We start from the raw sequence: 18,726 nt of genomic DNA, 5'->3' as shown, positions 1-18,726 counted from the left end.
TACCTGGACGACCTTCTAGTCAAGGGTTCATCCAGTGCAGACTGTCAGCGGAGTGTCTCGCTCACTCTCAGCGGAGTGTCTCGCTCACTCTCAGCGGAGTGTCTCGCTCACTCTCAGCGGAGTGTCTCGCTCACTCTCAGCGGAGTGTCTCGCTCACTCTCAGCGGAGTGTCTCGCTCACTCTCAGCGGAGTGTCTCGCTCACTCTCAGCGGAGTGTCTCGCTCACTCTCAGCGGAGTGTCTCGCTCACTCTCAGCGGAGTGTCTCGCTCACTCTCAGCGGAGTGTCTCGCTCACTCTCAGCGGAGTGTCTCGCTCACTCTCAGCGGAGTGTCTCGCTCACTCTCAGCGGAGTGTCTCGCTCACTCTCAGCGGAGTGTCTCGCTCACTCTCAGCGGAGTGTCTCGCTCACTCTCAGCGGAGTGTCTCGCTCACTCTCAGCGGAGTGTCTCGCTCACTCTCAGCGGAGTGTCTCGCTCACTCTCAGCGGAGTGTCTCGCTCACTCTCAGCGGAGTGTCTCGCTCACTCTCAGCGGAGTGTCTCGCTCACTCTCAGCGGAGTGTCTCGCTCACTCTCAGCGGAGTGTCTCGCTCACTCTCAGCGGAGTGTCTCGCTCACTCTCAGCGGAGTGTCTCGCTCACTCTCAGCGGAGTGTCTCGCTCACTCTCAGCGGAGTGTCTCGCTCACTCTCAGCGGAGTGTCTCGCTCACTCTCAGCGGAGTGTCTCGCTCACTCTCAGCGGAGTGTCTCGCTCACTCTCAGCGGAGTGTCTCGCTCACTCTCAGCGGAGTGTCTCGCTCACTCTCAGCGGAGTGTCTCGCTCACTCTCAGCGGAGTGTCTCGCTCACTCTCAGCGGAGTGTCTCGCTCACTCTCAGCGGAGTGTCTCGCTCACTCTCAGCGGAGTGTCTCGCTCACTCTCAGCGGAGTGTCTCGCTCACTCTCAGCGGAGTGTCTCGCTCACTCTCAGCGGAGTGTCTCGCTCACTCTCGCCACGCTTGCAAGTCCACTCTGACCCCGACCCAGGAACTTGCGTACCTAGGGATGCAATTCGGGACTCTGTTGGCACTTGTGAAGTTGCCCTTAGTCAAACAGCAGTCCTTTCATCTGGCGGTTCGCTCTCTGCTGAGGCTCCGCTGTCATTCCATCAGGCACCTCATGCAGGTGCTGGGTCAGATGGTGGCGTCAATGGAAGCGGTTCCCTTTGCCAGTTCCATCTGCGTCCCCTGCAGCTGGACATTCTCCGCTGTTGGGACAAGGGACTTCTTCCTTGCACAGGCTGGTGGCTCTGTCGCACAGACCAGGAGCTCTCTTTAGTGGTGGCTTCGGCCCCTCTCTCTGTTCCAGGGACGCTCCTTTCTGGCCCCGTCCTGGGTGATTCTCACCACGGATGCCAGTCTATACGGCTGGGGAGCAGTGTTTCTCCACCACCGAGCACAGGGCACTTGGACTCCGTCCGAATCAGCCCTCTCGATCAATGTGCTGGAAATCAGGGCTGTACTCCTAGCTCTCGTAGTTTTTCACCGCCTGTCGGCGGGCAAGCACATTCGAGTCCAGTCAGACAACGCGACAGCAGTTGCCTACATCAATCCCCAGGGTGGGATTCGCAGCCGCCTAGCCCTGTTGAAAATTCAACGCAGCCTTCAGTGGATGGAGGACTCCAAGTCCACCATATCCGCAGTCCACATCCCAGGCGTAGAAAACTGGGAGGCAGATTATCTCAGCCTCAAACCGTGGACAGCGGCAAGTGGGCCCTGCATCCGGCAGTATTCCGGTCAATCTGCCGCAAATGGGGCACTTCGAAAGTGGATCTAATGGCATCCCGGCACAACAACAAGGTCCCGGTTTACGTGGCTCGCTCACACGATCCTCAGGCCTTGGTGGAGTGCGTGCTGGTTTAGGATTGGTCCCAGTTCCGTCTGGCCTACGCGTTTCCCCCTCTAGCTCTCTTGCCCAGAGTCCTGCGCAAGATCAGAATGGAGGGCCGTCGGGTCGTACTCATCGCCCCAGACTGGCCCAGGCGAGCTTGGTTCCCAGACCTGCTCCGTCTGTCCGTAGAGGTGCCGTGGCATCTCCCGGACCGCCCAGACCTTCTCTCACAGGGTCCGTTTTCCGCCAGAATTCTGCGGCTCTCAGATTGACGGCGTGGCTCTTGAGCCCTGGATCCTTACGGCTTCAGGCATTCCTTCCGAGGTCATCTTCACTATGACTCAGGCTCGGAAGTCTTCCTCGGCCAGGATTTACCACAGGACTTGGAGAATTTTCCTGTCCTGGTGTCGTTCTTCCGGCCATGCTCCTTGGCCGTTTTTCCTTGCCGACCATCCTGTCCTTTCTACAGTCCGGTTTGCAGCTAGGACTGTCCCTCTATTCCTTCAAGGGACAGGTCCCGGCTCTGTCAGTGTTGTTCCAGCGGCGTCTCGCTCGGCTGGCTCAGGTGCGCACCTTCATGCAGGGCGCATCTCACATCATCCGCCTTACCGGCGGCCTCTGGATCCCTGAGACCTTGATCTGGTCCTCACGGCCTTACAGAAACCCCCCTTTGAGCCTCTTAGGGAGGTTTCGTTGTTTCGTCTTTCACAGAAAGTGGTCTTTCTGGTGGCCATAATTTCTCTCAGAAGAGTCTCTGATTTGGCTGCGCTCTCTTCGGGATCACCCTTTTTTGGTTTTTCACCAAGACAAGGTGGCCCTCCGTCCGACTCCGGACTTTCTCCCTAAGGTGGTGTCTCCTTTCCACCTTAACCAGGACATTTCATTGCCTTCCCTTTGTCCGGCCCCTGTGCATCGCTTTGAGAAAGCGTTGCTTACTCTGGATCTGGTGCGGACGCTCCGGATCCATGTGTCACGCACCGCTGTTCTTAGGCGGTGCACCTCTCTTTTGGTGCTGACCACAGGTCAGCGCAAGGGTCTCTCGGCTTCTAAACCGACCCTAGCTCGTTGGATTAGGTCGGCCATATCCGATGCCTACCAATGTTCTCAGGTGCATCCCCCGCCGGGGATTAAGGCGCACTCGACCAGAGCTGTCGGTGCCTCTTGGGCCTTCAGGCACCAGGCTACGGCTCAGCAGGTCTGTCAGGCTGCCACTTGGTCTAGTCTGCACACCTTTTCGAAGCACTACCAAGTGCATGCTCATGCTTCGGCAGATGCGAGCTTGGGCAGACGCGTCCTTCGGGCGGCTGTCGCCCATTTGTGAAGTTAGGTTTTGCCTACTTCTTAGTTTCTGTTTATTTCCCACCCATGGACTGCTTTGAGACGTCCCATGGTCTGGGTCTCCCATAGGAACGATGAAGAAAAAGAGAATTTTGTTTACTTACCGTAAATTCTTTTTCTTATAGTTCCGACATGGGAGACCCAGCACCCTCCCTGTTGCCTGTTGGCAGCTTTCTTGTTCCGTGTGTTTTTCACCGGCTGTTGTTGTAGACAGAGGTTCCGGTTCTTCCGGATTTGACTCTGTCTCTCCTTATGGGTGGATGTCCTCCTTCAGCTTTTGCACTAAACTGGTTGGATTTGTCATCCGGGGGGGTGTATATGCTCGGAGGGAGGAGCTACACTTTTAGTGTAGTACTTTGTGTGTCCTCCGGAGGCAGAAGCTATACACCCATGGTCTGGGTCTCCCATGTCGGAACTATAAGAAAAAGAATTTACGGTAAGTAAACAAAATTCTCTTAATTTATTCCATGGCGCTTTACAAGTGAAAAGGGTATACATAAAAACTAGTACAACAATCATTAATAGTACAAAACAGACTGGTACAGGAGGAGAGGACCCTGCCTGTGAGGGCTCAGTCTACAGGGAATGGGTGATGGTACAATAGGTGAGAACAGAGCTGGTTGCGCAGTGGTGTACTGGACTGAGGGTTATTGCAGGTTGTAGGCTTGTCGGGAAGAGGTGGGTCTTCAGGTTCCTCTTAAAGCTTTTCACTGTTTCCAGTAAAACTTCATTATATATATGTGTGTGTGTGTGTGTGTGTGTGTGTGTGTGTATGTATGTATGTCAAAAAAATGCATTGCTTTCAGACCATAAATAAGGCAAAGAAAACAAGTTCATATAATTAGTATTGCTGTTTATAAATGATTAACTCAGGAAGAGTTCAGAAATCAATTTTTCTTTGTCGCTCCATTGGGAGACCCAGACAATTGGGTGTATAGCTACTGCCTCCGGAGGCCACACAAAGTATTACACTTAAAAGTGTAAGGCCCCTCCCCTTCTGCCTATACACCCCCCGTGGGATCACGGGCTCCTCAGTTTTCATGCTTTGTGCGAAGGAGGTCAGACATCCACGCATAGCTCCACTGTTTAGTCAGCAGCAGCTGCTGACTATGTCGGATGGAAGAAAAGAGGGCCCATACTAGGGCCCCCAGCATGCTCCCTTCTCACCCCACTTTTGTCGGCGGTGTTTGTTAAGGTTGAGGTACCCATTGCGGGTACGGAGGCTGGAGCCCACATGCTGCTTCCTTCCCCATCCCCCTTAGGGCTCTGGGTGAAGTGGGATTTTACCGGTCTCCAGGCACTGAGACCGTGCTCCATCCACAGCCGCTGGGGAATCTGCTGGATATGGAGCTGAGTATCGTCAGGGACATGGCCCTGCTACGTCAAGGTACTCTGTGTCCCCGTACAGACCGCGCGCAGACACACTGCAGCATTGCTGGGTGTGTTAGTGCGCCGGGGACAACAGCGCTGCGCGCTTGTGCCACTACTCACTACAGCTCTGCTGAGTGAGTTAATGTATTGGGAACTGCCGCGCCGGCCGCTGCTGTCAGTTTACGCTGCGGTGCGGCTGGGACTTGTGGTGCGCCGGGGACTTCCGCGCTGGCCGTGCATATATGACGGCCGCGCTTATTACTCGAGTCCCCGGCTTTTGCGGCCTAGTTTCGTTTCGTTCCCGCCCCCAGGCCTGCCAGTCAGGGGAAGGGCGGGACGCTGTACAGAACATCAGCGCAGAGGGCTGGAGTCTGCTTTACATACTCCAACCCTCACACTGGGCACAGTGGGACGCCAGTTTCCCGCACTTTGTCTGAGGCACGCCCACGGTCCGCCCCTCTTCACAGAACGCCGGCAGCCATTCCTGTGTGCAGTCTGAGCTGGAGAGGGGAGACAAGTTCTGGGAGACCCAGACACGGGATTCTGGCGACCACACACCCGCGTTTGAGCGGGCGGTAAGCGGCACCTCTGGTGCTGACCCCACTAGTGCCGAAGTGTACATTTGTATTTTTATGCTTGCATGCTATACATTGCACTGTACGTTCGCTGGGGATTCTTGGCTATATACCCTCCTAGATTGCTCAGAGGAGACAACAGCATGTCATCCGCAAAAAAGCAAGGGTGCCAAGGCACAGGCTTTCTATGCTGCTTGTACCGCATGTGAGGCTACTCTACCGGCAGGTTCCACTGACCCCCACTATGTGCAGTGCTCGGCCCCTGTGGCAACTGCTCGGCCGGGGCCTCTGCTAGAGGTGACCCAGGGAGAACCACCTGTGAATACTGTCCAGGTGACGGGGATGGAGGTTGCAGTTTTGCTGATAGATGGTCTGTGACTATGACTAAAATTCTAGAAACTTTGCAGTCTAGACCAGTAACTCAGACCATGGGCACTGTTGAATCATTGCTCCCTGGTCCCCCTCAGTTGGAACAGCTCCGGGTTCCGGAGGTGTCCCATGCATCCCAGGGTGAAGGCTCTGACACGGACGACAGTCCCAGGCAGCCTAAGCGAGCTCGCTATGAGCGACCCTCGACTTCATCACACTGGTCAGGGTCCCAGCAGGAGGACTCTCTGTATGATGAGGCGGAGGTAGCTGATCAGGATTCTGATCCTGAGACTGCTCTCAATCTGGATACTCCTGATGGTGACGCCATAGTGAATGATCTTATAGCGTCCATCAATAGAATGTTGGATATTTCTCCCCCAGCTCCTCCAGTGGAGGAGTCAGCTTCACAGCAGGAGAAATTCCATTTCAGGTATCCCAAGCGTAAATTAAGTACTTTTCTGGACCACTCTGACTTTAGAGAGGCAGTCCAGAAACACCACGCTTATCCAGATAAGCGTTTCTCCAAACGGCTTAAGGATACACGTTATCCCTTTCCCCCTGACGTGGTCAAGGGCTGGACCCAGTGTCCCAAGGTGGATCCTCCAATCTCCAGGCTTGCGGCTACATCCATAGTTGCAGTGGAAGATGGAACTGCACTTAAAGATGCCACTGACAGACAGATGGAGCTCTGGTTGAAATCCATCTATGAAGCTATCGGCGCGTCGTTTGCTCCAGCATTCGCAGCCGTATGGGCACTCCAAGCTATTTCAGCTGGTCTTACACAGATTGACACGGTCACACGTACATCTGTTCCGCAGGTGGCATCCTTAACCTCTCAAATGTCTGCATTTGCGTCTTACGCGATTAATGCTGTCCTGGACTCTACGAGTCGTACGGCAGTGGCGTCCGCCAACTCCGTGGTTTTACGCAGAACCTTGTGGTTAAGGGAATGGAAGGCAGATTCTGCTTCCAAAAAGTGCTTAACCAGTTTGCCATTTTCTGGTAACCGAGATTGGATGAAATCATTAAACAGTCCAAGGGTAAGGATTCATCCTTACCCCAGCCCAAACCAAACAAACCCCAACAGGGGGGGACAGTCGGGATTTCGGTCCTTTCGAGGCTCGGGCAGGTCCCAATTTTCCTCGTCCAAAAGGACTCAAAAGGATCAGAGGAGCTCAGATTCTTGGCGGGCTCAGTCACGCCCAAAAAAGACAGCCGGAAGACCCGCTACCAAGGCGGCTTCCTCATGGCTTTCGGCCTCCTCTCTCCGCATCCTCGGTCGGTGGCAGGCTCTCCCGCTTTGGCGACATTTGGCTGCCACAGGTCAAAGACCGTTGGGTGAGAAACATTCTGTCTCACGGGTACAGGATAGAGTTTAGTTCTCGTCCTCCAACTCGATTCTTCAGAACTTCTCCACCTTCCGACCGAGCCGATGCTCTTCTGCAAGCGGTGTGCACTCTAAAGGCAGAAGGAGTGGTGACCCCTGTTCCTCTTCAGGAGCAAGGTCACGGTTTTTACTCCAATTTGTTTGTGGTGCCAAAAAAGGACGGGTCTTTCCGTCCCGTTCTGGATCTAAAACTGCTTAACAAGCACGCGAAAACCAGGCGGTTCCGGATGGAATCCCTCCGCTCCGTCATCGCCTCAATGTCTCAAGGAGATTTCCTAGCATCAATAGACATCAAAGATGCTTATCTCCACGTGCCGATTGCTCCAGAGCACCAGCGTTTTCTACGCTTTGTTATAGGAGACGAACACCTTCAGTTCGTAGCTCTGCCTTTCGGGCTGGCGACAGCCCCACGGGTCTTCACCAAGGTCATGGCAGCAGTAGTAGCAGTCCTGCACTCTCAAGGTCACTCTGTGATCTCGTATTTGGACGATCTACTTGTCAAGGCACCCTCTCAAGAGGCATGCCAACACTGCCTGAACGTTGCGCTGGAGACTCTCCAGAGTTTCGGGTGGATCATCAACTTTTCAAAGTCAAATCTGACCCCGACCCAATCGCTAACATATCTTGGCATGGAGTTTCATACTCTCTCAGCGATAGTGAAGCTTCCGCTGGACAAACAACGTTCACTACAGACAGGAGTGCAATCTCTCCTTCAAGGCCAGTCACACCCCTTGAGACGCCTCTTGCACTTCCTAGGGAAGATGGTAGCAACAATGGAGGCAGTCCCTTTCGCGCAGTTTCATCTGCGTCCACTACAATGGGATATTCTCCGCCAATGGGATGGGAAGTCGACGTCCCTCGACAGGAACGTCTCCCTTTCTCAGGCGGCCAAGGAATCTCTTCGGTGGTGGCTTCTTCCCACCTCATTGTCAAAAGGAAAGTCCTTCCTACCCCCATCCTGGGCGGTGGTCACGACAGACGCGAGTCTATCAGGGTGGGGAGCAGTTTTTCTCCACCACAGGGCTCAAGGTACGTGGACTCAGCAAGAGTCCACCCTTCAGATCTATGTTCTGGAAATCAGAGCAGTGTATCTTGCCCTACAAGCGTTCCAGCAGTGGCTGGAAGGCAAGCAGATCCGAATTCAGTGGGACAACTCCACAGCGGTGGCATACATCAACCACCAAGGAGGAACACGCAGTCGGCAAGCCTTCCAGGACGTCCGGCGGATTCTGACGTGGGTGGAAGACACGGCATCCACCATATCCGCAGCTCACATCCCAGGCGTGGAAAACTGGGAAGCAGACTTCCTCAGTCGCCAGGGTATGGACGCAGGGGAATGGTCTCTTCACCCGGACGTGTTTCAGGAGATCTGTCGCCGCTGGGGGATGCCGGACGTCGACCTAATGGCGTCCCGGCACAACAACAAGGTCCCGGCCTTCATGGCACGGTCTCACGATCAGCGAACTCTGGCGGCGGACGCCTTAGTTCAAGATTGGTCGCAGTTCCGGCTACCTTATGTGTTCCCACCTCTGGCACTGTTGCCCAGAGTGCTGCGCAAGATCAGGTCCGACTGCCGTCGCGCCATCCTCGTCGCTCCAGACTGGCCGAGGAGGTCGTGGTACCCGGATCTGTGGTACCTCACGGTAGGCCAACCGTGGGCACTACCAGACCGTCCAGACTTGCTGTCTCAAGGGCCGTTTTTCCATCTGAATTCTGCGGCCCTGAACCTGACTGTGTGGCCATTGAGTCCTGGATCCTAGCGTCTTCAGGATTATCTCAAGAGGTCATTGCCACCATGAGACAGGCTAGAAAACCAACCTCCGCCAAGATCTACCACAGGACGTGGAAGATATTCTTATCTTGGTGCTCTCCTCAGGGAGTTTCTCCCTGGCCATTTGCATTGCCTACTTTTCTTTCCTTCCTGCAATCCAGTTTGGAAAAAGGTTTGTCGCTCGGCTCCCTTAAAGGACAAGTCTCAGCGCTATCTGTATTTTTTCAGAAGCGCCTAGCACGACTTCCTCAGGTACGCACGTTCCTGCAAGGGGTTTGTCATATCGTCCCTCCTTACAAGCGGCCGTTAGAGCCCTGGGATCTGTACAGGGTTCTAATCGCTCTCCAGAAGCCGCCTTTCGAGCCTATGAGGGATGTTTCCCTTTCTCGCCTTTCACAGAAAGTGGCCTTTCTAGTAGCGGTCACGTCTATTCGGAGAGTGTCCGAGCTAGCAGTGCTGTCATGCAAATCTCCCTTCCTGGTGTTTCACCAGGACAAGGTGGTTCTGCGCCCGATTCCGGAGTTTCTCCCTAAGGTGGTATCCCCCTTTCATCTCAATCAGGATATCGCCTTACCTTCTTTGTGTCCTCATCCAGTTCATCAATGTGAAAAGGATTTGCATTTGTTGGATCTGGTGAAAGCACTCAGAATCTACATTTTCCGCACGGCGCCCCTGCACCGCTCGGATGCACTCTTTGTCCTTGTCGCTGGTCAGCCTAAAGGGTCGCAAGCTTCCAAATCCACCCTGGCTCGGTGGATTAAGGAACCAATTCTTGAAGCCTACCGTCCTGCTGGGCTTCCGGTTCCCTCAGGGCTGAAGGCCCATTCTACCAGAGCCGTGGGTGCGTCCTGGGCATTACGGCACCAGGCTACGGCTCAGCAGGTGTGCCAGGCGGCTACCTGGTCGAGTCTGCATACTTTTACCAAGTATTATCAGGTGCATACCTACGCTTCGGCGGACGCCAGCCTAGGTAGACAAGTCCTTCAGGCGGCGATTGTCCCCATGTAGGAAAGGGCCGTTTTTACGGCCCTATCACGAGATATTATTTTACCCACCCAGGGACTGCTTTTGGACGTCCCAATTGTCTGGGTCTCCCAATGGAGCGACAAAGAAGAAGGGAATTTTGTTTACTTACCGTAAATTCCTTTTCTTCTAGCTCCAATTGGGAGACCCAGCACCCGCCCTGTTTCCTTCGGGCTTTTTGTGTTTTCGGGTACACATGTTGTTCATGTTGAATGGTTTCAGTTCTCCGATATTCCTTCGGATTGAATTTGGTTTTTAAACCAGTTATTGGCTTTCCTCCTTCTTGCTTTGGCACTAAAACTGAGGAGCCCGTGATCCCACGGGGGTGTATAGGCAGAAGGGGAGGGGCCTTACACTTTTAAGTGTAATACTTTGTGTGGCCTCCGGAGGCAGTAGCTATACACCCAATTGTCTGGGTCTCCCAATTGGAGCTAGAAGAAAAGGAATTTACGGTAAGTAAACAAAATTCCCTTCTTTGTGCAATAACCATGATTTTTAATCACAGCTTTCATGCGTCTTGGCATGCTTTCCACCAGTCTTTCACACTGCTTTTGGGTGACCTTATGCCACTCCTGGTGCAAAAATGTAAGCAGTTCTTCTTTGTTTGATGGCTAGTGACTATCCATCTTCCTGTTGATTACATTCCAGAGGTTTTCAATGGGGTTCAGGTCTGCAGATTGGGCTGGCCATGACAGGGTTTTGATGTGGTGGTCCTTCATCCACACATTGATTGACCTAGCTGTGTGGCATGGCGCATTGTCCTGCTAGAAGAAACAGTCTGCAGAGTTTGGGAACATTGCCTGAGCAGAAGGAAGCAACTTTTTTTCCAGGATAACCTTGTATGCAGCTTGATTCATATGTCCTTCGCAAAGTTTAATGTGTTATGCTACATTTCTCTGACGCCTCATTGGGGGACACAGGACCATGGGTGTTATGCTGCCTATCCATAGGAGGACACTAAGTAGATGCAAAAGCATAGCTCCTCCTCTGCCGTATACACCCCCTGGCCGGGCCAGGCAGTCTCAGTTTAGTTTAGTGTCTGTAGGAGGCACTTCCTTTCAAGGTTTGTTATTTTTTGAGGGCAACTGTTTCCTTTTGGGATCGATCTCCCACTACCATCAATGGGCGGGAACGTGAAGTGTTGCCTACACGTACCCCCTCCCGCGACACTGGATCCTGGGCTGGACGACGGGTTCCATAGACACCGATTTTTCCAAAGCCCAGGGCAGAGGCACAATTCCTCATTCCCTCTTTGCAGGCTCTGAGTTGAAGATGGCACCGTTGTGACCGGATACAGCAAGCTGACTCTATTGTCACTGCCTGAACTGAAGCAGTGTTTAAGGTTAGACCCCCCCCTGACTGGTTTCCCAGACAAAGGGAGAAAAGGCTGTGCAGGAAAGGCTCCCAGGGCTGAATATACAGTATTTATGAGAAAGTCCCTGGCTAATGCAAGGAAGTGAGCCCCAGGAATCCTGAACACAGTGTTAACTTTTCCCTAGCTTGCTGGCTGGAGGGGGAGGGAGGGGGGGGGGGGAGAGAGAGAGTCCCTCCTGTTTGCAAACTCCTGCACAGATAATTTCCCGGCACTCTGACCAAAAACAGTCACGTGAACGAGCCCTTAGGGCTCATGCAGACAACCAAATTTTCAATCCGACTGTACTCAACCATTCAGGTCTATGGGTCTGTAAAATTAAAAAAAAAAAAAAAGTAAGACCGCACTTGGACATCTGAGTGCCGTCTGATTTTCACTGACTGACTGTCAGAAATGAGAAAAACAAATCTCATTATAATTAGTCTGATTACAGTGTGATTAGCATCAGAGAAGTTTTTTTTGGTTGGAGAAAGTACGGTCGTGTGACTCTAGCCGAACACGAATTTTAATCCTAACCCTCATCCTAGTTGTATACTTGGCCCTAATCCTAGTTAGTGGACGGAAAAGTATGTAAAAATGAAGAGTTTATAACCTTCATTTTGTTTTTAAAAGGTGACAGTTTATTAATCTTGGGAAAAATTTCTCAGGAAAACTATGTCTATGCTCAAAAAATTTAAAAGTGATAAAGTGCCAAGGAGCAGTGGGATGATACACAAGGAGTGGCGGAACTGTGGATGGGAATGCTGGGGAGCCGAGGGGGACATACAAGGAGTGAGGGAGCTGTAGATAGGTACCTAGAAGAGAAGAACATACAAGGAGTGGGGGATCTGTAGATGGGGAGCCGAGGAGAACGTACAAGGAGTGGCGGAGATGTGGTTCTGTAGCTGAATTAGTAAAGCATTCAGTAAGTGTTTGGTTGTCTCAATCGCTGCTGCCAGTACAGAAAGCAGCAGTTGTGATGAGTTTGTCATATGATTGCTGCTCTCAGCATATACAGAAGCTGAGATGATAAAGCTCTGTGTAAAGAGCTTTGTCATCTCTGTTGTTCCCTATGCTGAGAGGAGCAACCCGATTAACTCGTCACAACTACTGCTCTTTGCACTGACAGCAGCGACTGAGAAAACTAAGCACATACTGCTTCACTGATTCAGCTCTCTGGGGGTTTGGAAGTAAGGTAGATAGTAAGAGGTGGGGAAAGTTGATTTGTCGCAAAAGAGGTGATGAATCTATAAAGCAAGCCAGTAAGTGCTTTGCCTTCTCCATAGTCTCTGCGAGTGCAGAGAGTACAGCACTTGTGATGAATTTGTCATTGGGTTGCTGCGGTCTGTGAAGACAGTGTTTTGAGATGGCAGAGCTCTCAGACAAAGGCAGCGTTACAGACGACAGATTATGTGCAGAGCAGTAACTATACAGTCCCTGACAGAAGTTCTGTCGCTTATCCATTTTATGTAAATAAAAGCTTATAACCTGACTTTAAATTCATCCATTGGTTTCATAAATTACTCTTTTGAAAGCTGAAACCCTCCCAAATGGTTTAGGTTATGAAAATAAAGTTCCTGCAAAGCTGAAATATTGATCATTTAACCCCATTACGACCGCGTTACGTTTTAAAACGGCACTAAAAAAGGGTACTTATTCCTTTCTGCTGTTTTAAAACGGCGGTCGGAAAAAAGGGTCTAGCGCCCCCCCAGAGTCAGAAAATTTCCGGGGTCTCAGCTGCCGGGGGTAGCTGAGACCCTGGAGATCATGATTCGGGCCGGTTTTTCCGGTCCCCAGTCACGTGATGACCGGTATACACCGTATACCGATCATCAAGCTATAGTAAATGACCGCTCCGGTAAAAAATGATTTATCTCCCATCTGGCATGATCAAACATGCCAGATGGGAGATAAATCTTTTTCCCGGTTCCCTCCGACCCCCTCCCGAAAATCCAAGATGGCCGCGCGCATCGGAGAGCACAGCAGCGCGCCGGCCGCATTTACAGTGTTCCTATGGTTTCTGTCGTATGTGCCATAACACATACGACAGAAACCTGCTCCCTAGGCCCTGCCGGGTCCCCCCCTATCCCCCCCCTGGTGTTCCCCGGTGTCATACATACCTGCCGGAGCGCTGATCCCCCGCGGCCCCCTCCTCCGGCTCCTCAGCAGACGCCGGTCACACGTGCAGAGCAGCTGACAGCTTCCTGTGTTCAGGACGCTGGCTGCTGCTGCTGCACAGAGTCTGCAGCTGTGACCCAGGGAGGGTGGGTGCAGATTCTTTGCACCCACTCTCCTCAAATGGAGGGTCTGCCCTCCTAGAAAATGGGGGATACGTTCCCTGAACGTGTCCCCCATATTCTAGAAGGTCCAGAGTCGACGTGGGACGTCCAAATGGATTATAGTGGATTTTTTTTTTTTTTTCTTTTCAATAAATTGGTCAATCAGGGAATGTTTTGGGGAGTGTTTTTTCAAATAAATTTTTTTTTGTTGTCAATTTTTTTTCTTATTACTGTCAATTAGTTATGTCGGGTATCTGATAGACGCCGTGACATAACTAATTGCTGGGATTGATGCCAGGTGACATTACACACCTGGTATCAACCCCATTCATTACCCCGTTAGCCAACGCACCAGGGCGCGGGATGAGCTGGGGCGAAGCGCCAGAATTGGCGCATCTAATGGATGCGCCACTTCTGGGGCGGCTGCGGCCTGCTATTTTTAGGCTGGGAAGAGTCCAATAACCATGGCTCTTCCCATCCTGAGAATACCAGACCCCAGCTGTCAGCTTCACCTTGGCTGGTGATCTAATTTGGGGGGACCCCACGTTTGTTTGTTTTTTTTTTTTAATTATTTATAAATAATTAAAAAAAAAAAAAAACAGCTTGGGGAGCCCTCCAAATTGATCACCAGACAAGATGAAGCTGTCAGCTGTGGTTTGCAGGCTACAGCTGTCTGCTTTACCCTAGCTGGCTATCAAAAATAGGGGGGACCCCACGTCATTTATTTTAATTTTTTTTTTTTTTTGGGCTAAATACAAGGCTAGGCATCCTTTAGTGCCACATGAAAGGCACTAAAGGGCGCCAGCTTAGAATATGCAGGGGGGTGGGACGTTATATATGTTTGACATCTATCCATTCATCCATTGTAGCATTTTACGCTGTGTGCCCACAATCAGGGTTTGCAACGTTTTGGGCGCAGAGTGTTTTCCCTGCGTCCATAACGCTGCGTTGTGCAGTAGAAGCACAGTGGCAGGATTTTTAGAAATCCCGTGCCCACTGTGTTTCTTTTCTCCGCAGCATAAATCGACCTGTGGCGCAGCTTCCCGAGCCTCAGCATGTCAATTTATGCTGCGGAGATTAGTGTTCTTTGCAGGTAGAATAGAACTAAAGTCCACAGCAGCCTGAACCCAAATCGTGGGCATGGGCAGCTGCGTTCTCCCGTGGACAACACTCACATTTCTGCAGGAGGCTGACACTGGGTACTAGACACCGTGTCGCTGGATCATGGCCACATAGCCTAAAGGCTACTTTACACGCTGCGATATCGGTCCCGATATCGCTAGCGTGGGTACCCGCCCCAATCTGTTGTGCGACACGGGCAAATCGCTGCCCGTGCCGCACAACATCGCGCAGACGCATCACACATACTTACCTGCCCAGCGACGTCGCTGTGACCGGCGAACCGCCTCCTTTCTAAGGGGGCGGTCCGTGTGACGTCACTGAGCGGCCGCCCAATAGAAGCGGAGGGGCGGAGATGAGTGGCCGGAACATCCCGCCCACCTCCTTCCTTCCTCATAGCGGCCGGGAGGCAGGTAAGGAGAGCTTCCTCGTTCCTGCGGCGTCACACATAGGGATGTGTGCTGCCGCAGGAGCGACGAACTACATCGTTACTGCTGCAGTAACGATAATCGAGAATGGACCCCCATGTCACCGATGAGCGATTTTGCACGTTTTTGCAACGATGCAAAATCGCTCATCGGTGTCACACGCAGCAACATCGCTAATGCGGCCGGATGTGTGTCACCAATTCCGTGACCCTAACGACTCCGCATTAGCGATGTCGCAGCGTGTAAAGTCCCCTTAACAGTGAGAAATTTGTTGCTACAGCAACATTTTTGTGAAGTACCTGTGGATTCAAAATGTTTACTATACTCCTGAATAAAATACTTGAGGGGTCCAGTTTCCAAAATGAGGTCACTTGTGGGGGGTTTCTGATGTATAGGTACCCAAGGGGCCCTGCTAATGTGACATGGTGCGCGCAATTTACTTCAACTTTTCCAAAATTCAAATGGTGCTCCTTCCATTCCAAGCCCTCCCATTTATCCAAACAAAGGTTTTTGGCCACATGTGGGGTATCCCTGCGCTCACAAGAAATTAGATAACAACCTGTGGGGTACACGTTTTGTTGTTGCCTCTTGAAAAAGTGAAAAATGTGTCGCTAAATCAACATTTTTGTGAAAAAAATGAAAATTTCAATATGGCAACCTAAGCTTATCAAATTCTGTTAAGTATTCGTGGATTCAAAATGCTCAATATACACCTAGATTAAAGCCTTGAGGGGTCTTATTTCCAGAATGGGGTCACTTGTGGGGGACCTCCACTGCTTAGGCACCTCAGGGGCTCTCCTAATGCAACATGGCGTCCGCTATTGATTCCAGCCAATTTTGCAGTCAAATTGCACTCCTTCTCTTCTGAGCCCTGTAGTGTGCCCAAACAGTTGATTTCCACCACATACAAGATATCAACAAACTCAGGAGAAATTGCGCAATAAATTTCATGGTGATTTTTTTTCCTGTTACCCTTGTGAAAAAAAAAGCTACCTGGTTGAAGTAACAATTTTGTGGTAAAATTTTATTTTTTTATTTTCATGGCTCAACATTATAAACTTCTGTAAAGCACCTGGAGGTTTAGGGTACTCACCAAACATCAAGATAAATTCCTTGAGGGGCCTAGTTTCCAATATGGGGTCACTTGTGGTGTTTTTTTGCTGTTTACGTACCTTAAGGGTCCTCCAAATGCGACATGGTGCCCGCAATCTTTTTCAGCCAAATTTCCTTTCCAAAATTCAAATATTGCTCCTTCCGTTCCAAGCCCTCCCATTTCTCCAAACAAAGGTTTCAGACCACAAGTGAGGTATCACCGCGCTCATAAAAAAGTGGGTAACAAACATTGGGGTCAAATTTTTGGAATTACCTCTTGAAAAAGTGAAAAAATTGATGCTAAAGCAACATTTTTGAGAAAAAAATGAAAATTTTCAATGTGACAATGTAACGTTATCAAAATCTGTGAAGTACTTGTGGATCCAAAATGCTCACTATACCCCTAGATAGAAGCCTTAAGGGGTCTAGTTTCCAAAATGGTGTCACTTGTGAGGGGTTTCTGCTGTTTAGGTACCTTAGCGGACATGTAAATGCAACATGGTGCCCGCAATCTATTTCAGCCAAATTTGCTTTACAAAATTCAAATATTGCTCCTTCTGTTCCGAGCCCTCCCTTTTGTCCAAACAAAGGTTTTTGACCACATGTGGGGTATTGGCGCGTTCATAAGAAAGTGGGTAACAAGTTTTGGGGTTCATTTTGTTGTTATTTCTTCTAAAAGTGAATAAATTTGGGGTAGAGCAACATTTTAGGTAAAATTTTATTTTTTGCTTTTTTCATTCCACTTTGCTTTAGTTCCTGTGAAGCACCTGAAGGGTTAATAAACTTCTTGGATATGGTTTTGAGTACTTTGAGGGGTGCTGTTTTGAGAATGGTGTAACTTTTAGGTATTTTCTGTCACTTAGGCCTCTCAAAGTCACTTCAAATGTGATGTGGTCCCTAAAAAAATGGTTTTGTGAATTTTGTTGAAAAAATGGGAAATTGCAGATGAACTTTGACCCCTTCTAACTTCCTAACCCCAAAACATTTTGTTTCACAAATTGCTCTAATGTAAAGAAGACATGTGGGAAATGTTATTTATTAACTGTTTTGTGTGACATAACTCTCTGGGTTAAGGGCATAAAAATTAAAAAATTGAAAATTGCAAAATTTTCATCAAATTTCCGATTTTTTTTTCACAAATAAAAGCAAAAAATATCGTTCTAAATTTATAACTATCATGAAGTACAATATGTCACGAAAAAACAATGTCAGAATCACCGGGATCCGTTGAAGCGTTCCAGAGTTATGACCTCATAAAGTGACACTGGTCAGAATTGCAAAAAATGGCCTGGGCATTAAGGACAAAACTGGCTTCGTCCTTAAGGGGTTAATGAACACAGAAAGACACAAGTTTTGTCGCCCACAGAAAGTAATGTGACATTCAAACAAATTAACTTCTAATGCAAAGATATGTTGCATAACATTGGTGAATGAAGTTGTGGTGCTATTAGAGCCCTATTTAATATTGTGTGACTTCCATGAGCTTGAAAGAATGCATCCATGCGGTTCAACAATAATTCATACAATTTATTAAGTCATCAGGAATAGCAAAGAATGCAGTCTTGCATGCCTCCCAGAGTTAATCTAGATTCTTTGGTTTTGTCTTCCAAGCTTCCTCTTTCATCCTACCCCCAAAAATGCTCAATGATGTTCATGTCTGGTGACTGAGCTGGCCAGTCCTTGAGCACCTTGATCTTCTTTGCCAGTAGGAACTTTGTTGTAGAGATGGATGTATGAGATGGAGCATCTTCCTGCTGCAGAATTTGACACCTTTTATGATTGGGACTGTAAGAGGTAGCTAATACTATTTGATATTTTAGGCTATTGATATTGCCTTCCACCTTGCAAATGTTTCGCACACCCCCATACTGAATGCAACCCAAGACAATTATCTTTCCACCACCAAACTTAACTGTTTTCTGAATCCATAAGGGCTCCAGTAGGTCTCCTGCAGTATTTGTGGCGGCTGTGGTGTAATTCAACTGAAGATTCATCACAGAAATCCACCTTCTGCCACTTTTTCCAGCGTCCATCTGTTTAACAGGCTGTGGAACTTGGCAAATGCCACACTGTTATTTAATTTTAGTGCTGGCTTCTGGGCACTGATTTGACCATGGAGGCCATTTCAAGACAGAATCCTACAAACTGTTCTAGTTGACGCAGGGACTTGAGGTGACCAGGCCTTTTGGAGCTCTGCTGCAGTGGAAGAGGGGCTGGCTTTGGATTTTCTAACTAACAAACGTTCCTACTGAGCAGTTGTCTTGCGTGGTCTGCCGGACCTGGGCTTATCAAACCTCTCCAGTGTGTTCAAATCTTTTTCTTTTACTTCTTTGTACTTGACGTTGAGACACATTAAAGGTGCCAGCCACCCCTGCAGTGGATCTGGTCTTCAGCCTCTTGATAATCAAGGCTTTGGTCGCAGGGTGAATTTTTGGAATGTTGTTAGAGGTCAAGTTGCAGTTCAACTGAAGGTCTGGGGTGCTGGATTTCTTTTTATACACACCCACTAATTAACCGATCATTTAGTGAGCACAGGTGAGGATTTAAACTAGGCTTGGGTGCATTATATGACAAGGCGGCAAACTTTTTGTCTTGCCAAAATCTGACCTTTCTGTGTTCATTAAATGATCAATATTTCAGCTTTGCAGCAACTTTATTTTCATAACCTAAACCAAATTTGGGAGGGTTTCAGCTTTCAAAAGAGTAAATTCATCAATTGGTTTCATAAATTAAAGTCAGGTTATAAGATTTTATTT

General features: G+C 49.8%; 1 protein-coding gene across 2 annotated transcripts in view; it reads left to right on the top strand.

The window, feature by feature from the left end:
• SPG21 (SPG21 abhydrolase domain containing, maspardin) overlaps window positions 1-18,726 on the top strand; it is a 76,537-nt gene that overhangs the window by 55,825 nt on the left and 1,986 nt on the right. The gene's annotated exons all lie outside the window — the stretch shown is intronic.

The sequence above is a fragment of the Anomaloglossus baeobatrachus genome, chromosome 4 (genome assembly GCF_048569485.1).
Source record: "Anomaloglossus baeobatrachus isolate aAnoBae1 chromosome 4, aAnoBae1.hap1, whole genome shotgun sequence".
NCBI classification, from domain to species: domain Eukaryota; kingdom Metazoa; phylum Chordata; class Amphibia; order Anura; family Aromobatidae; genus Anomaloglossus; species Anomaloglossus baeobatrachus.
Note: the sequence above shows the minus strand (reverse complement) of the source record. Positions and strands in the feature narration are given on the sequence as shown.